The sequence below is a fragment of the Oratosquilla oratoria genome, chromosome 26 (genome assembly GCF_046742065.1).
Source record: "Oratosquilla oratoria isolate Oo_2021 chromosome 26, ASM4674206v1, whole genome shotgun sequence".
Taxonomy (NCBI): domain Eukaryota; kingdom Metazoa; phylum Arthropoda; class Malacostraca; order Stomatopoda; family Squillidae; genus Oratosquilla; species Oratosquilla oratoria.
The window spans coordinates 42270845-42283344 of NC_134802.1; positions in this window are offsets into that span (position 1 = coordinate 42270845).

Here is a 12500-nt window from a genome sequence, read left to right on the forward strand (position 1 = left end):
AGAAAGGAAGGCGATTAGAATTTTTTACTTCGAGAAGATATATAAGGAGAAATGGGGGGAGGGGGAGGGGGGAGAGGGATGTAGGAAGTGGTGGAGAAAGGGAGGATGGTGGAGGAGGAGGAGGAGGAGGGATTGATGGAGGAGAGAAGGGTACGGAGGACAAAGGATGGAGATATAGTGAGAAGGATATTGTGAAGGAGTATTAATGTTGAAGAACGGAGTAATAGGGGAAGAAGAAGAAGAAGGAGATTGTGTTGGTGAGTGTTGGAGAAGGAATGAGGGAGTAGCGAAGGTGAGTGAGGAAATGATGAGGAAAGTTGAAGAAAATGACGAATAAAAATTGAATAATAAACGAGACCGAAAGAGCGTCGACATCGATAATGGAGTAGATGGTGATGATGATGATGATGATGATGATGATGATGACAATGATGATGACGATGGTATTGGCGATGATGACGTTGGTGGTGATGGTGATGACGAGAGCTACCGACGGTCATCACTATTCATCACGGTGGCGAAGTAGGTGCGGTGATAATTGTGGTTCCTGATGGAAATGGATGAGATGAAGACGTTAGGAGTGGCTAGGAGGAGGAAGAGGACGCAAGGGAGAGAAGGAGGAGGAAGAGGAGGTGGAGGAGGAGGAAGAGGAGGTGGAAGACGCAGGGGAGAGAAGGAAGAGGAAGGAGGTGGAGGAGGAGGAAGAGGTGGAGGACGCAGGGGAGAGAAAGAAGAGGAAGGAGGAAGAGGTGGTGGAGGAGGAAGAGGAGGTGGAGGACGCAGGGGAGTGAAGGAAAAGGAAAAGGAGGAGGAGGAGGACGCAGGGGAGAGAAGGAAGAGGAGGAGGAAAGGGGGTGTGGAGGACACAGAGGAAAGAAGGAAGAGGAAGAAGGAGGAGGAGAAGGAGGACGCAGGAGACAGGAGGAGAAGGAGGAGGGGAATGCAGGAGGGAGGAGGAGAAGGAAGAGGCAGAAGGAAGTGGAGGAAGAGGACGCAGGAGAGAGAGGGGGAGAAGGAGGAGAAGAATGCATGAGGGAGGAGGAGGAGGAAGAGGAAGAAGAGGAGGAGGATGGGAAGGCCCCATTCCCTAAAGAGGGGAAGGTTGCCACGGAAGTGAATGAAATCGCCGGGCGGTTGCGGCGGCGGTTGCGGTTGCGGCGGAGGCGGGAGGGACTTGATAAAAATCAATCGTTGCCCTGAGGTCCACGGAAGGGAGACCCACAGCCCCGTAGTGTCTGGCAACGGCCTTCCGACCTTCCTGTAGGTCTGAATTAGGGAGAAAACAAAAACAAAACAAAAAAAAACACTTGTATCATTGTGGGTATTCTAATGTCACTGGTTTATAGTAGTAGTAGTAGTAGTAGTAGTAGTAGTAGTAGTAGAAGTGAAAATAGTAGTAGAAATAATAGTAGTAGTAGTAGTAGTAGGGGTAGAAGTAGGAAGAAAAGATCAGTCACCGGTTGTCATTCTTATAGGAGGTGATGAGCCTACGTCAGGAGGCGCTTAGTAACTGCGGCCGAAGCCGTCACCTTTGCCCTAACTGGGGCAGGTAACAGTCACTGCTGGGAATCGGAGAGGAGGGCGGGATTCGAACCCGCGACTAGGAAGAGGCCTTATTGAGCCGTATGGGTTTATGATAGAGTGTGTGGAGTGGCAAGTTGGTTTCGATCGTTCCTCGAAATCACTGCGCAGCGACGCAGACACGGTGTTACCGCTCACTCCGGCTGTCCGAGCACACAGGGCAAAGGTGGCGATGTGGTAACGGCTTCGGCCGCAGCTGAGGTCCTCACTTATGAGAAGAATATATATCTGAGAGGTAAGAGAGTCAGACTGACCCAATAGAGGCCAGCAAGGAGGAGGAGTAAGACGATCAAGGGACTCTTAGAGGGACAGGAGGGAGTACGAGCTGAGAGGTAGAAGAAGGAGGGACGAGTGCGAATATGGAGGGAAGAGGAGAAGGAGGAGGAATGGAGGACGAGTTAAGAGGTGGAGGGAGGGAGGGTGGGTGGGGTGCAGGAGGGGTGTGGAGAGAAGAGGAGGCCAAGGAAGAAAGGGAGGGAGGGTGGGGGGAAGGGGGGAAGGGGGGGGGAATAGTGACGCACCGAACCTGGTTTCTGAACGAACGGCGAACCAAACATGGACACCCCGTGGTCCTGCGCTCTATCCCTTCGGCCACCACCTCCCCCCCCCCCAGTCCTTCACCTGTACTCCTCACCCCCCCAGCCCCCACCCACACCTTCCCCCCCTCCTCCCACCTTCACCCCTGCTCTTCACTGCACGCCACCCCCGCCCTACCCACCCCATCCTCCACCCTAATTTTCTTCCTCTGTCTTGCTCTGCCCAGTCTACGCTCACCCCTGTAACCCTTCCCCCTAAACCAATGATTCTCGAGACGTTTTCTTCGTGTATACCACTCTTATGCGTTGCTGTTCTTCAGACTCCACTAGTTTACGAATTGTGGCCCCAGTTTTGAAAGTGTATGGACTATTAAGGGGTCACGGACCCTAGGTTGAGAACCACTGACCTATCCTCTCTTTCTCTCTCTCTCTCTCTCTCTCTCTCTCTCTCTCTCTCTCTCTCTCTCTCTCTCTCTCTCTCTCTCTCTCTCTCTCTCTCTCTCTCTCTCTCTCTCTCTCTCTCTCTCTCTCTCTCTCTCTCTCTCTCTCTCTCTCTCTCTCTCTCTCTCTCTTTCTCTTTCTCTCTCTCTCTCTTTCGCTTGCATTTGCACGATAGATGCACCCTTCACATGAACGTCTGTGGCACTCTATTCGCTTTAAGAGAACTTTAGAGTTAAAAGGAAAATCAAGAAACAGAAAAATAGAAAATAAGTAAGTAAACGTATGTATACATATAAATGCACACACACACACACACACACACACACACACACACACACACACACACACACATATATATATATATATATATATATATATAGAGAGAGAGAGAGAGAGAGAGAGAGAGAGAGAGAGAGAGAGAGAGATAGGTAGATAGATATTTGATAAATGATAGAGTAAGAAATTAATTTAATAAATAAATAAATAAAAATAAACTAATATTGCTAAGTAATAAAACGAACAAACGGATGGACGAATAATTGTCCAAAGGACAAAATAAATAAAAGAATACAAAATATATGAACAAAGAAATAAAGACATTAATAAAGCACAAATAGATAATTTGAAAATTATCAAATGAAGTAACAAATAAAAACGCATTTCTAAGTATAGAACCACATCGACAAAGAACTAAATAAGATGAAATGATCAATATAATTCATGTAGATAAAAGAAAGCATTAATATAAATAAGCAGATTAATTAATTAATTAATTAATTATGAAGTGAATAAATAAATTAAAAATAGAAGAAAAAAATCGCCCTCCCCTAGTCTCGTCCCTAACGCTTTCCTCCTTCTCCTCCTCTTCTTCCTCCTCCTCTTCTTCTTCGTCCTCCTCTTCCTCCTCCTCCTTACCTCCTCCATCTTCCTCCCTCTATTCCTCCTCCTCTTCCTCACCTCCCCATCTTCCTCCTTACCTCTTCCTCCTCCTCCTCCTCCTTTTTCTCCTAACTTTTTCTCTTTCTTTTCCTCCTTCTCCTCCTCCTCCTCCTCCTTTTCCTCTTCCTCTTTTTTCTCATCCTCCTATTCCTCACCTCTTCCTCCTCCTCCTCCTCTTCCTCCTCCTCCTCCTCGTAACTCTTGGTCTGTGACGTGGGTCAGTCCGCCCCAGTGTATCGACGTCCCAGAGTGCGTTCCTGACCACCCCGCACCTCCTGTGTACACCTGTGTACACCTGTATAGTACACTTGTAACTCCCATATGTACGAGTCATGTAACACTGAGGTTCTGTCCAGTCGTACAGCTGTGGCCTAAAGTTCCGCCCCCCCCTTTCCTGAGCGTAATTCTCTCCGTACCGTGTGGCACACCTTTGACTTTTTATTCTGGCTACAGGCAGACTATTTCATTCGTTCCCGTGGAGCCAACACCCATTCCTCTGACATATCTTCTTGTACACAAACTGTCAAATATGTAAAAGAAAGACATATATATATGTACAACATTGAATAGATCCCAGTGAACAGATATACATTTGAGCAACCACAATACACTTTAATCCTAAGCCACCAACATCGAGAGACTCGAGGAGGCCAACATGCAGAAATTTAAGCGTGGCTTAGAATTAAAGTATATTGTATGTGTGTGAGTGTGTGTGTGTGTGTGTGTGTGTGTGTGTGTGTGTGTGTGTGTGTATGTGTCCGTGTGTGTTTGTGTTTGTGTACTTGATTGCATTTGCCTAACTGTAGCAGACAGTAAAGGAGCAACGCTCGTTGGGTCCCGTCTCCCACTATCCAATTATATCCTACCTAGCCTCAAATTCATGTTCCAACTTAATGTAAATCCTTGATTTCCAATTATCATATTTAGATTTAAATTTGTGTATTGTTCGAGCTTGGGTTAAACCACCATCTAAGCTATTCCACGTATTTATGCATCTATATGGGAAACTGTGTTTCTTCATATCCTTTAGACATGAGATCTTTCTTAATATGTTCCCATGACCTCTTAAAGCCTTCTTATCTTTGATCAGGAGATCTTTTCTGCTAATGCAATCTATCCCGATTATTGACCTGGATACTGTAATCATATCACCTCTTTCTCTTCGATCTTTCAAAGTTGACAGACCCAGTGGTTTTAGTCTTTTCTCATATGGTTTATCTACCAGGCTGGGGACCAGTTTGGTTGCTACCCTTTGTATTCTCTCGATCTTGCTCATGTCCTTCACTCTGTGTGGGGACCATACCACTGACGCATATTTCAGTCTTGGACGGATCAGGGTTTCGATGATTTTTTCATCATCTCTTCGTACGCTCTTCCCACATTCCCACTAATATGTCTGCCAGGATAACGTGTCTCTCTTTCTCTCTCTCTCTCTTTCTCCCCCTATCTCTCTCTCTCCCCCTCTCTCTTTCTCTCTCTCCCCATCTCTCTCTCTTTCTCTTTCTCCCCCCTCTCTCTCTCTCTCTCTCTCTCTCTCTCTCTCTCTCTCTCTCTCTCTCTCTCTTTCTTTCTCTATCTCAGTGTGCAAACTACGACTTAAAGTCTCTGAAGTTTATCAGTGTATATAAGCAAATACTGTATACACATACCAAAATAAAATAATCCGAAAATAAATATACCAGTAATTATATGGACAAATGTATACATAAATAAATAAATGAATGAATAAATAAATAAAGGAATTAGTTGGTAAAAAGGTAAATTAACACATGAATAAACAAATACATATAGGAGAGATGCATATGTAAATGAAAAAGTATATAAATAAATAAAACGGTAAATGCATCAGTAAATATATAGAGATAGAAAAATATAAACACCAAATAAAACAACAAACACATAAACACCAAATAACATAGACGAGAAAACAAACGAGTAAATAGACAAGAAAACACACAAAAACAAACATGAACATATACATATACATAACCAACAAACAAAACAACAAACACGTGAATAGACAATAACATAGATAAGAAAATAAACAGAAGAATAGAAAACTTAGACGATGGAGAGTTTTTGCCTCGAGAATGAATCATTTTCTGCGGAACGGGATTTCGGGGGGCGAGTGGGGCGTCAACGGCGGCCTTCCTGCCTAGCGGGACAAGCCCTGGCCGCAGGCGGCCAACAGGGCCAAGAGCCTTGCACTCGTACCAACATTCGTATACATATATATATATAATTGTGTGTGTGTGTGTGTGATGAAAAAATTCCACTGCTGAAGAGGACCACAGAGAGTGGTCGAAATATATAGTTAATTCTATTTTTCATCCGTTTGCTTTCTCCGACAGTGGGATTTTTTCATCTCAACTACGTATGTGTCACGACACAGTCCCTCTCTGATGTAAATATATATATATATATATATATATATATATATATATACACATACATACATATATGCCGAAAAACCACAAGGAAAATAACAAAAATGAGGCCGAGCGTTTTCGTCTATTCAGAATGTCAGAATAGACGAAAGCGTTCGGTCACATTTCCATTATTTTCTTTGTGGTTTTTCGGCTTAGAATCACACGTTCAAGTGATTTCTTTTTCGATATATATATATATATATATATATATATATATATATATATATATATATATATATATATATATATATATATGTCCCTGACACTGCATGGAATATGATATAAAAGATTAAGAAGAGGTAATGTTTAAAATAACATGTGTTAGAACTCAGTGACCGTATTCTTATCCCCATCACGGGGAATCTGCAGCGATGTGGCACTTATCGAAACCAGTCTTCGTTTTACGATTTGCCTCTTCATTCGTATGCGACCCTAGAGCCATCTAGGTTTCTAGGATTGGACCCTAGTTCGCCTCCAGTCGATACCTAGTTTACCTGGTAGACTGTGCCTCGTCAGCTAAAGGTGGCAGCACACTAGACTAGCATGCTACTTACTTTCGCTATTTTGAATAGAAAAGACTTTGAAACACAAAGGCAAAAGCCGACAAGACTGTGACAATCAACACCGTGTGAGATCGAAACCTTTATTGGTACGACGTTTCGCTTGTTACAGCTTTTTCAAGTACAGACATATGGCAAACACAGATGACGGCCTATATGTACTCAGAGTGTTTGCCATATGTCTGTACTTGAAAAAGCTGTAACAAGCGAAACGTCGTACCAATAAAGGTTTCGATCTCACACGGTGTTGATTGTCACAGAAAAGACTTTGGTTACAATATTCTAGAATTCCGGAAGAACATCTCAAGAATGTGTCTAACATTCGTATTCTAGGTTTAACTTCCCTTAGTTCGGCTTTCTGCTTCTCACTCTGTGACGCAAGAATATTTTGACTTTTGGAAATTTGAAAAAAAAAAAACATAAGATCGTAACCGAAGTCGTTTCTACTCAAACGAAGTAGCAAAAGGAAGTAACACGCTAGCAAGAAATGCTAAGTGTGCCGCCATTTTAATCTTTTCTCAAACTGAATAAAATCACGTGGCGTCAACTACAATATAATCAACAAAGTAGTTGCATGTATACATATAAATTTTGCACATGTATACAGTACATGGGACCTTGTGATTCCAAGTTCTTGTATGTATACCTGTGTAGATTTTTTTTTTTTTTTTTTTTTTTGTGCAAGCGCGCTTGTGGTGTCATCAGAAGCGTGCTAGTCTCTTATTCGCTTAGTTGCGGGTTCGAATCCCGCACTCCTCCCCGGTTCCTAACAGTGACTACCTGACCCTAAGAGACCCCAAAGGACATAATTGGGGCACAGATGACGACTACCTCTACCGTAGCTACTCAGCGCCTCCTGGCGTACGCTCCTCACCAAGAGATTACATTTGCATAAGGAGATTCGGGATGGGTGGAGGAACTTTAGGTGGCGGCTGTACGTCAAGAGGGCTCAAGTTCTTCGTTCTGAACTTGTGTCTTTTAATTTATTTTGTTTAAACTCAATATTCATTCCTTTACTCAATTCACTCACTCAACTATCTATTTATTCACGCATTTATCTATTTGGTCACGTGTGTACTTATCTACCTCTATTCTTTGGGTTATTCTTCCAATTATATATGTATCTACATATATGTTGAAGTATAGGAGACAGGTGAGTGGCAGGGTGGTGATGTAAATTCAGGAAACAGTTTGAGTTTTATTTCATAACGTTTCGTCCTTACTAGGACTTCCTTTCTGTGGAATTCCTGGTATGAACGAAACTTAAAGAGAAAACAAAAAAATCCAACTCTTTTTCTGTGTTTACCTCACCACCCTGCCAATTATGTATATATCTCTATCTGTTTTGTTCCTTTGTCTGTCTGTTTATTAATTTTTTATATATCTAATTTTATATCTATTTATCAATTTTTCTATTTATCTATGTGTAAGTTCGTATCTGTTCATTTTTCTATTTATCTATTTGTAAGTTTATCTCTTCATTCATTGAATTTTCAAGGCATCTTTATATTCAAATCCGTCCTGTGAGTCTTGTCACAATTCGCAAAACGTTTCGTTCACCCCCATTCAACGAATGCCACTTTCGTACGAGCCTTTTCGAAGAACGCGACATTGAACATAGCGTGTCACGACATCGTGCAGACACTCCTATCGTTTGTATTCTTAGTTCAAGAGGCATTTACTATGCTCATGGGGGCCCGTCCATTTGGCCAAGCGTTTACTGCAGCCTGCGTGACCTATGCTAACCAAGAAAGGTCATCGTCAGGTCACCTTGCGGCTGAAGCCTGTAGGTTTTGATTTCTCCACGTGACCTATGGTGTGATCAGTGGTGACTTACGCCATGCAGGAAAGGTCATTTGCAGGTCACTTTTCGTCCGAAGGGTGAGTCACTCATGACCTACGTCAAGTAAGATAAGATAGGTCAATGACAGGTCAACTTTCGTCCAAAAGTTGGGGATTTAGGTTTTTCTCAGTCCACCTGACCTTTGCTTGACCTGTGTCAAGCAGGAGAGATTGTTGATAGGTCACCTCTTGTCCGAACCTTGTAAGTTTAACCTTATCTCAGCCCTATAGTGACCTGTGGTGACATGTGGTGACCTGTGTCAAGCATAAGAGGTCATTGACAGGTCATATTTCATCGTAAATCAGTTGATTTTTGTTTATTGCAGAATATGTGACCTGCAGTGACCTGTACCGGACAGGAAAGGTCACTGATAGGCATGCATACTTTGTCCGAAACCTGTGAATTTCGGAAAAGCGAGAGACTTGAAGTTGGTCACCCACATTCCGTTAGACAGAAAGTTGTGTGTACACATATGTTGTGGTGTCGGTTTGATAGGGTAGAGTGGTAGACCAAAGTAGACGAAATAGAAATACTATAGATTCTAGAGTAGACGAACTGGAAAGTAGATAAAAAAGGAACACTACTGTGCTGCCATCTACCAGGCATATGCGCAAAACCTCGATTAACCGAAATCCTGAAGACTTTCAACTTCGGATAACCGGGGGGGGGGTGACCAACTTCTGTCTGGGACGATACGACATCGAACTTCCTTCCCGGACGGTATTCTGTCTGCCGCCAGGCGATTTAATTCACCCCCCCCACCCCCGAGGTGGCATCTTCCCCTTCACTATTGGTTGGAACGTTTCCCCTTTTATGTTGGTCATCGTCAGACGATTTTGTTCCTCTTCGTGGGAGCATCTCGTTAACGGAAAACTTATGAGGTCTTCGCAGGTGGAGTTGAAGATATGTATGATAATGCGGTTTCTCCCCTCCCCCCTCTCCCCTCCCCCTCCTCTCGCCCCCTCCCCCTTCCCCCCTTGCCCCCCTTGCCCCCCCCCCCACACACACACCTCTTTTTAAAGGAGGGCAGTACGATAAGACCACCATACAAGGACTATACCACTGTCTGGGAAAAGTTAAGATGTTGCTCTCTTTAATTCTCCTCGTCTTGTATGCATGGGTTTTGCTGGTGCCACGCTGATTCACCGCTGTGTTTTTGTGTCGGAGTCTGTTTGTACATCTGTCTAAATGTGTGTGTGTGTGTGTGTGTGTGCATGTGTGCGTGTGTGTGAGAGAGTAGGTATATGTATATGAGAATGTGTATGCTTATGTCTGTATATATGCAAGTGCTAGGTTACCGCTTTAGAAAATAAACAAACGGAGTAGAGCGCTTTCGTATATTACATCCAGTGTAAATTACATTGGATGTAATATACGAAAGCGCTCTGCTCCATTTATTTTCTAAAGTGGTTACCTTGCATTTATAAAACACACGTTCCCAGTGTTTTATTGCATATGTAAATGTATATAAATATATGTGTATATGTACATGTATATATTTACATATGTATGTGTACATGTATAATCCTGTATGTATATGCATATGTATATATCATGGTCATAGTCATGGGAACATGCTCGTATACACTCCGATGTAACCAAAAATATGGCCACTGGTCTTGACAAGTGTTTAGATGTGAATCTTGGGTCTGTTCCCAGGAGGGCACTCCTGACGAAATACTTCTTCCTCCAGCAAGCGAAGAAAGTGAGGGTGGGAGGAACAGGGCATCCCAAGCCAGAGATGGGCGTTGGGGCGCAGGGAAGTGGGGGCGAGACGGGCGTAGAGGGAGAGGTCAGTGGGCGTGGCCTGAGAGGGCGGAGGGGCGTACGTGCGTTGCTGTTCGTAAGCAGCAAGTCATAAGAAGTGGAGCTAATGGCGAAAATAACAAGAGAAGAAGCAAAAACATGTGTTACTGGGTTCGTCCCAGATGCGAGGGAGGCTGGCGGTGGCTGGAAGCAGGTCTCTTCTATGGGTCAAAGGACATGGACAAGAGCTATGGGCACCGTGGTGTAAGGACACGCACGCACACACACACACACACACACACACACACACACGCACGAAATGGATAAAACAATAATGTGTGCAGAAACTATACACGAATTTAAGAGTAAACTAGACACTGCGAGATACAAAGACGGGACATTCGAGCGTCGCTCCTCTTCCCGTTAGATACAGCTAGGTAAATACATGCACACAAAAAAAAAAAGAATGAAAGAGACTACAAGAGGCCATAACGCCTACACTAGGCAGTTCCATGTCCATTACCATCATCCCCATCCATAAGGTTGTCTAACCTTTTCTTAAAGCAACCGATAGTGTCGGCGCATACTACGTGGTTACTAAGTCTATTTCATTCGTGGACCACTTTATTGGTAAACCAGTTCTTGCCTACTTCCTTCTTAAATCTGAAATTGCCCAATAAAAGTCCATTACTTCGAGGCTTGCCCTATTATCTTAACATGATAACCTTGTCTGCGTCCCCCTTGCTAAAGCCTTTAATCCACTTGAACACCTCTATTAGATCACCCCGCACTCTGCGTCTTTCCAGAGATTGTTATGGTGTCTATGCCTGTCCTCGTAAAGTAAATTTCTGAGCCCATGTATCATTTTGGTCATTCACCTCTGTACTGATTTTAGTGAACTGATATCCAGTCTATAGGACAGAGACCAAAAATGCACCGCATAGTCAAGGATGGGTTTAACTAACATCGGGTAGATTTTGATAACTACCTCTGCACTTTTATTCGTAACCGTCCTAGCAATAAGACCTAATGCTCTGTTACGAGTACCTCTATTTCTGGCGTTAATGCATTGTTTCTTGGATTTAAGGTCAGGACTCACTAGAACTCCCAAGTCTCTCGCAGTCAGTTTTCTCTAATAAGGTGTTATCTAAGGTATACCTGCTTTCTAGGTTACGTAAACCTACGTTTAACACACTGCACTTTGAGATGTTGAAGTCCATTAGCCGCTTCACCGACCATGTAAAGAATTCATTAAGATCTTCCTCCAGTATCTCGGCGTCATTTCCTGACCTATTTTGGCGTCCTATTTTAGTGTCATCCTCAAACTTACTAACATCACTACTAATCCCATTGTTCATGTCGTTTATATACATAATGAACAATAAGAGACTCAAAATAGAGCCCTGAGGAACTCCACCAATAACACTCCCCCATTTGGATTTTATGCTGTTTTGTACGCTGTTTTCTGTCACTGATCCTTGCTTTAATCCATTCAGACACTTTATCCATCTATGCCATGGGCTTTGACTTTATTTAGTAGTCTTTGGTGAGGCACCTTGTCGAATGCTTTGTTAAAGTCAAGGTAAATACATCATAACTATCATTGTTATCTGACGCCTTGTAGACTTTAGTTACACATGACTTACCCTTGGTGAACTCACGCTGGGAGTCACGAATCAAATTATGTCTCTCAATGTGATCTCTGATACTATTAGCTATTACTGATTCAAGCATTTGATCTAAAACTGATTTCAAATTGATTGACCTGTAGTTGTACCAAGACGATTTGTCACCTTTTTTGAAAACAGGAACAACGTTTGCCTGTCCCCAAGAAATGGGCACAAAGCAAACAACTTATTAATTAAATATTTCCGTTAACTGGTCACAGATTTCAAAATTACATTCTTTTAGCACACACACATACGCACAAATCCACTACTATAACCCTTGATCAAGATGTGTGTGTGTGTGTGTGTGTGTGTGTGTGTGTGTGTGTGTGTGTGTGTGTGTGTGTGTGTGTGTGCTGTGAAAGGTCAAAGTATTACCCATAGATCAGACCATAAAATCTATGAGCTTCTAATCCAGAGGAATGTCAAATTTGAGTACAACAGGTGATCTATGACACCATTGTGAATTATTCATACATACACGCGTGCGCGCGCACACACACACGCACACACACACACACACACACACACACACACACACACACACACACACACACACACATAACACAAATACACACACATGCACATACAAACACACACACACACACACACACACACACACACACACACACACACACACACACACACACACACACACACACACACACACACACACACACACTCATTCACAAAATCGTATATACATATGAAAGTGTAGGGATAATATGGCCATCGTATCCACACTCGTTGATATACAG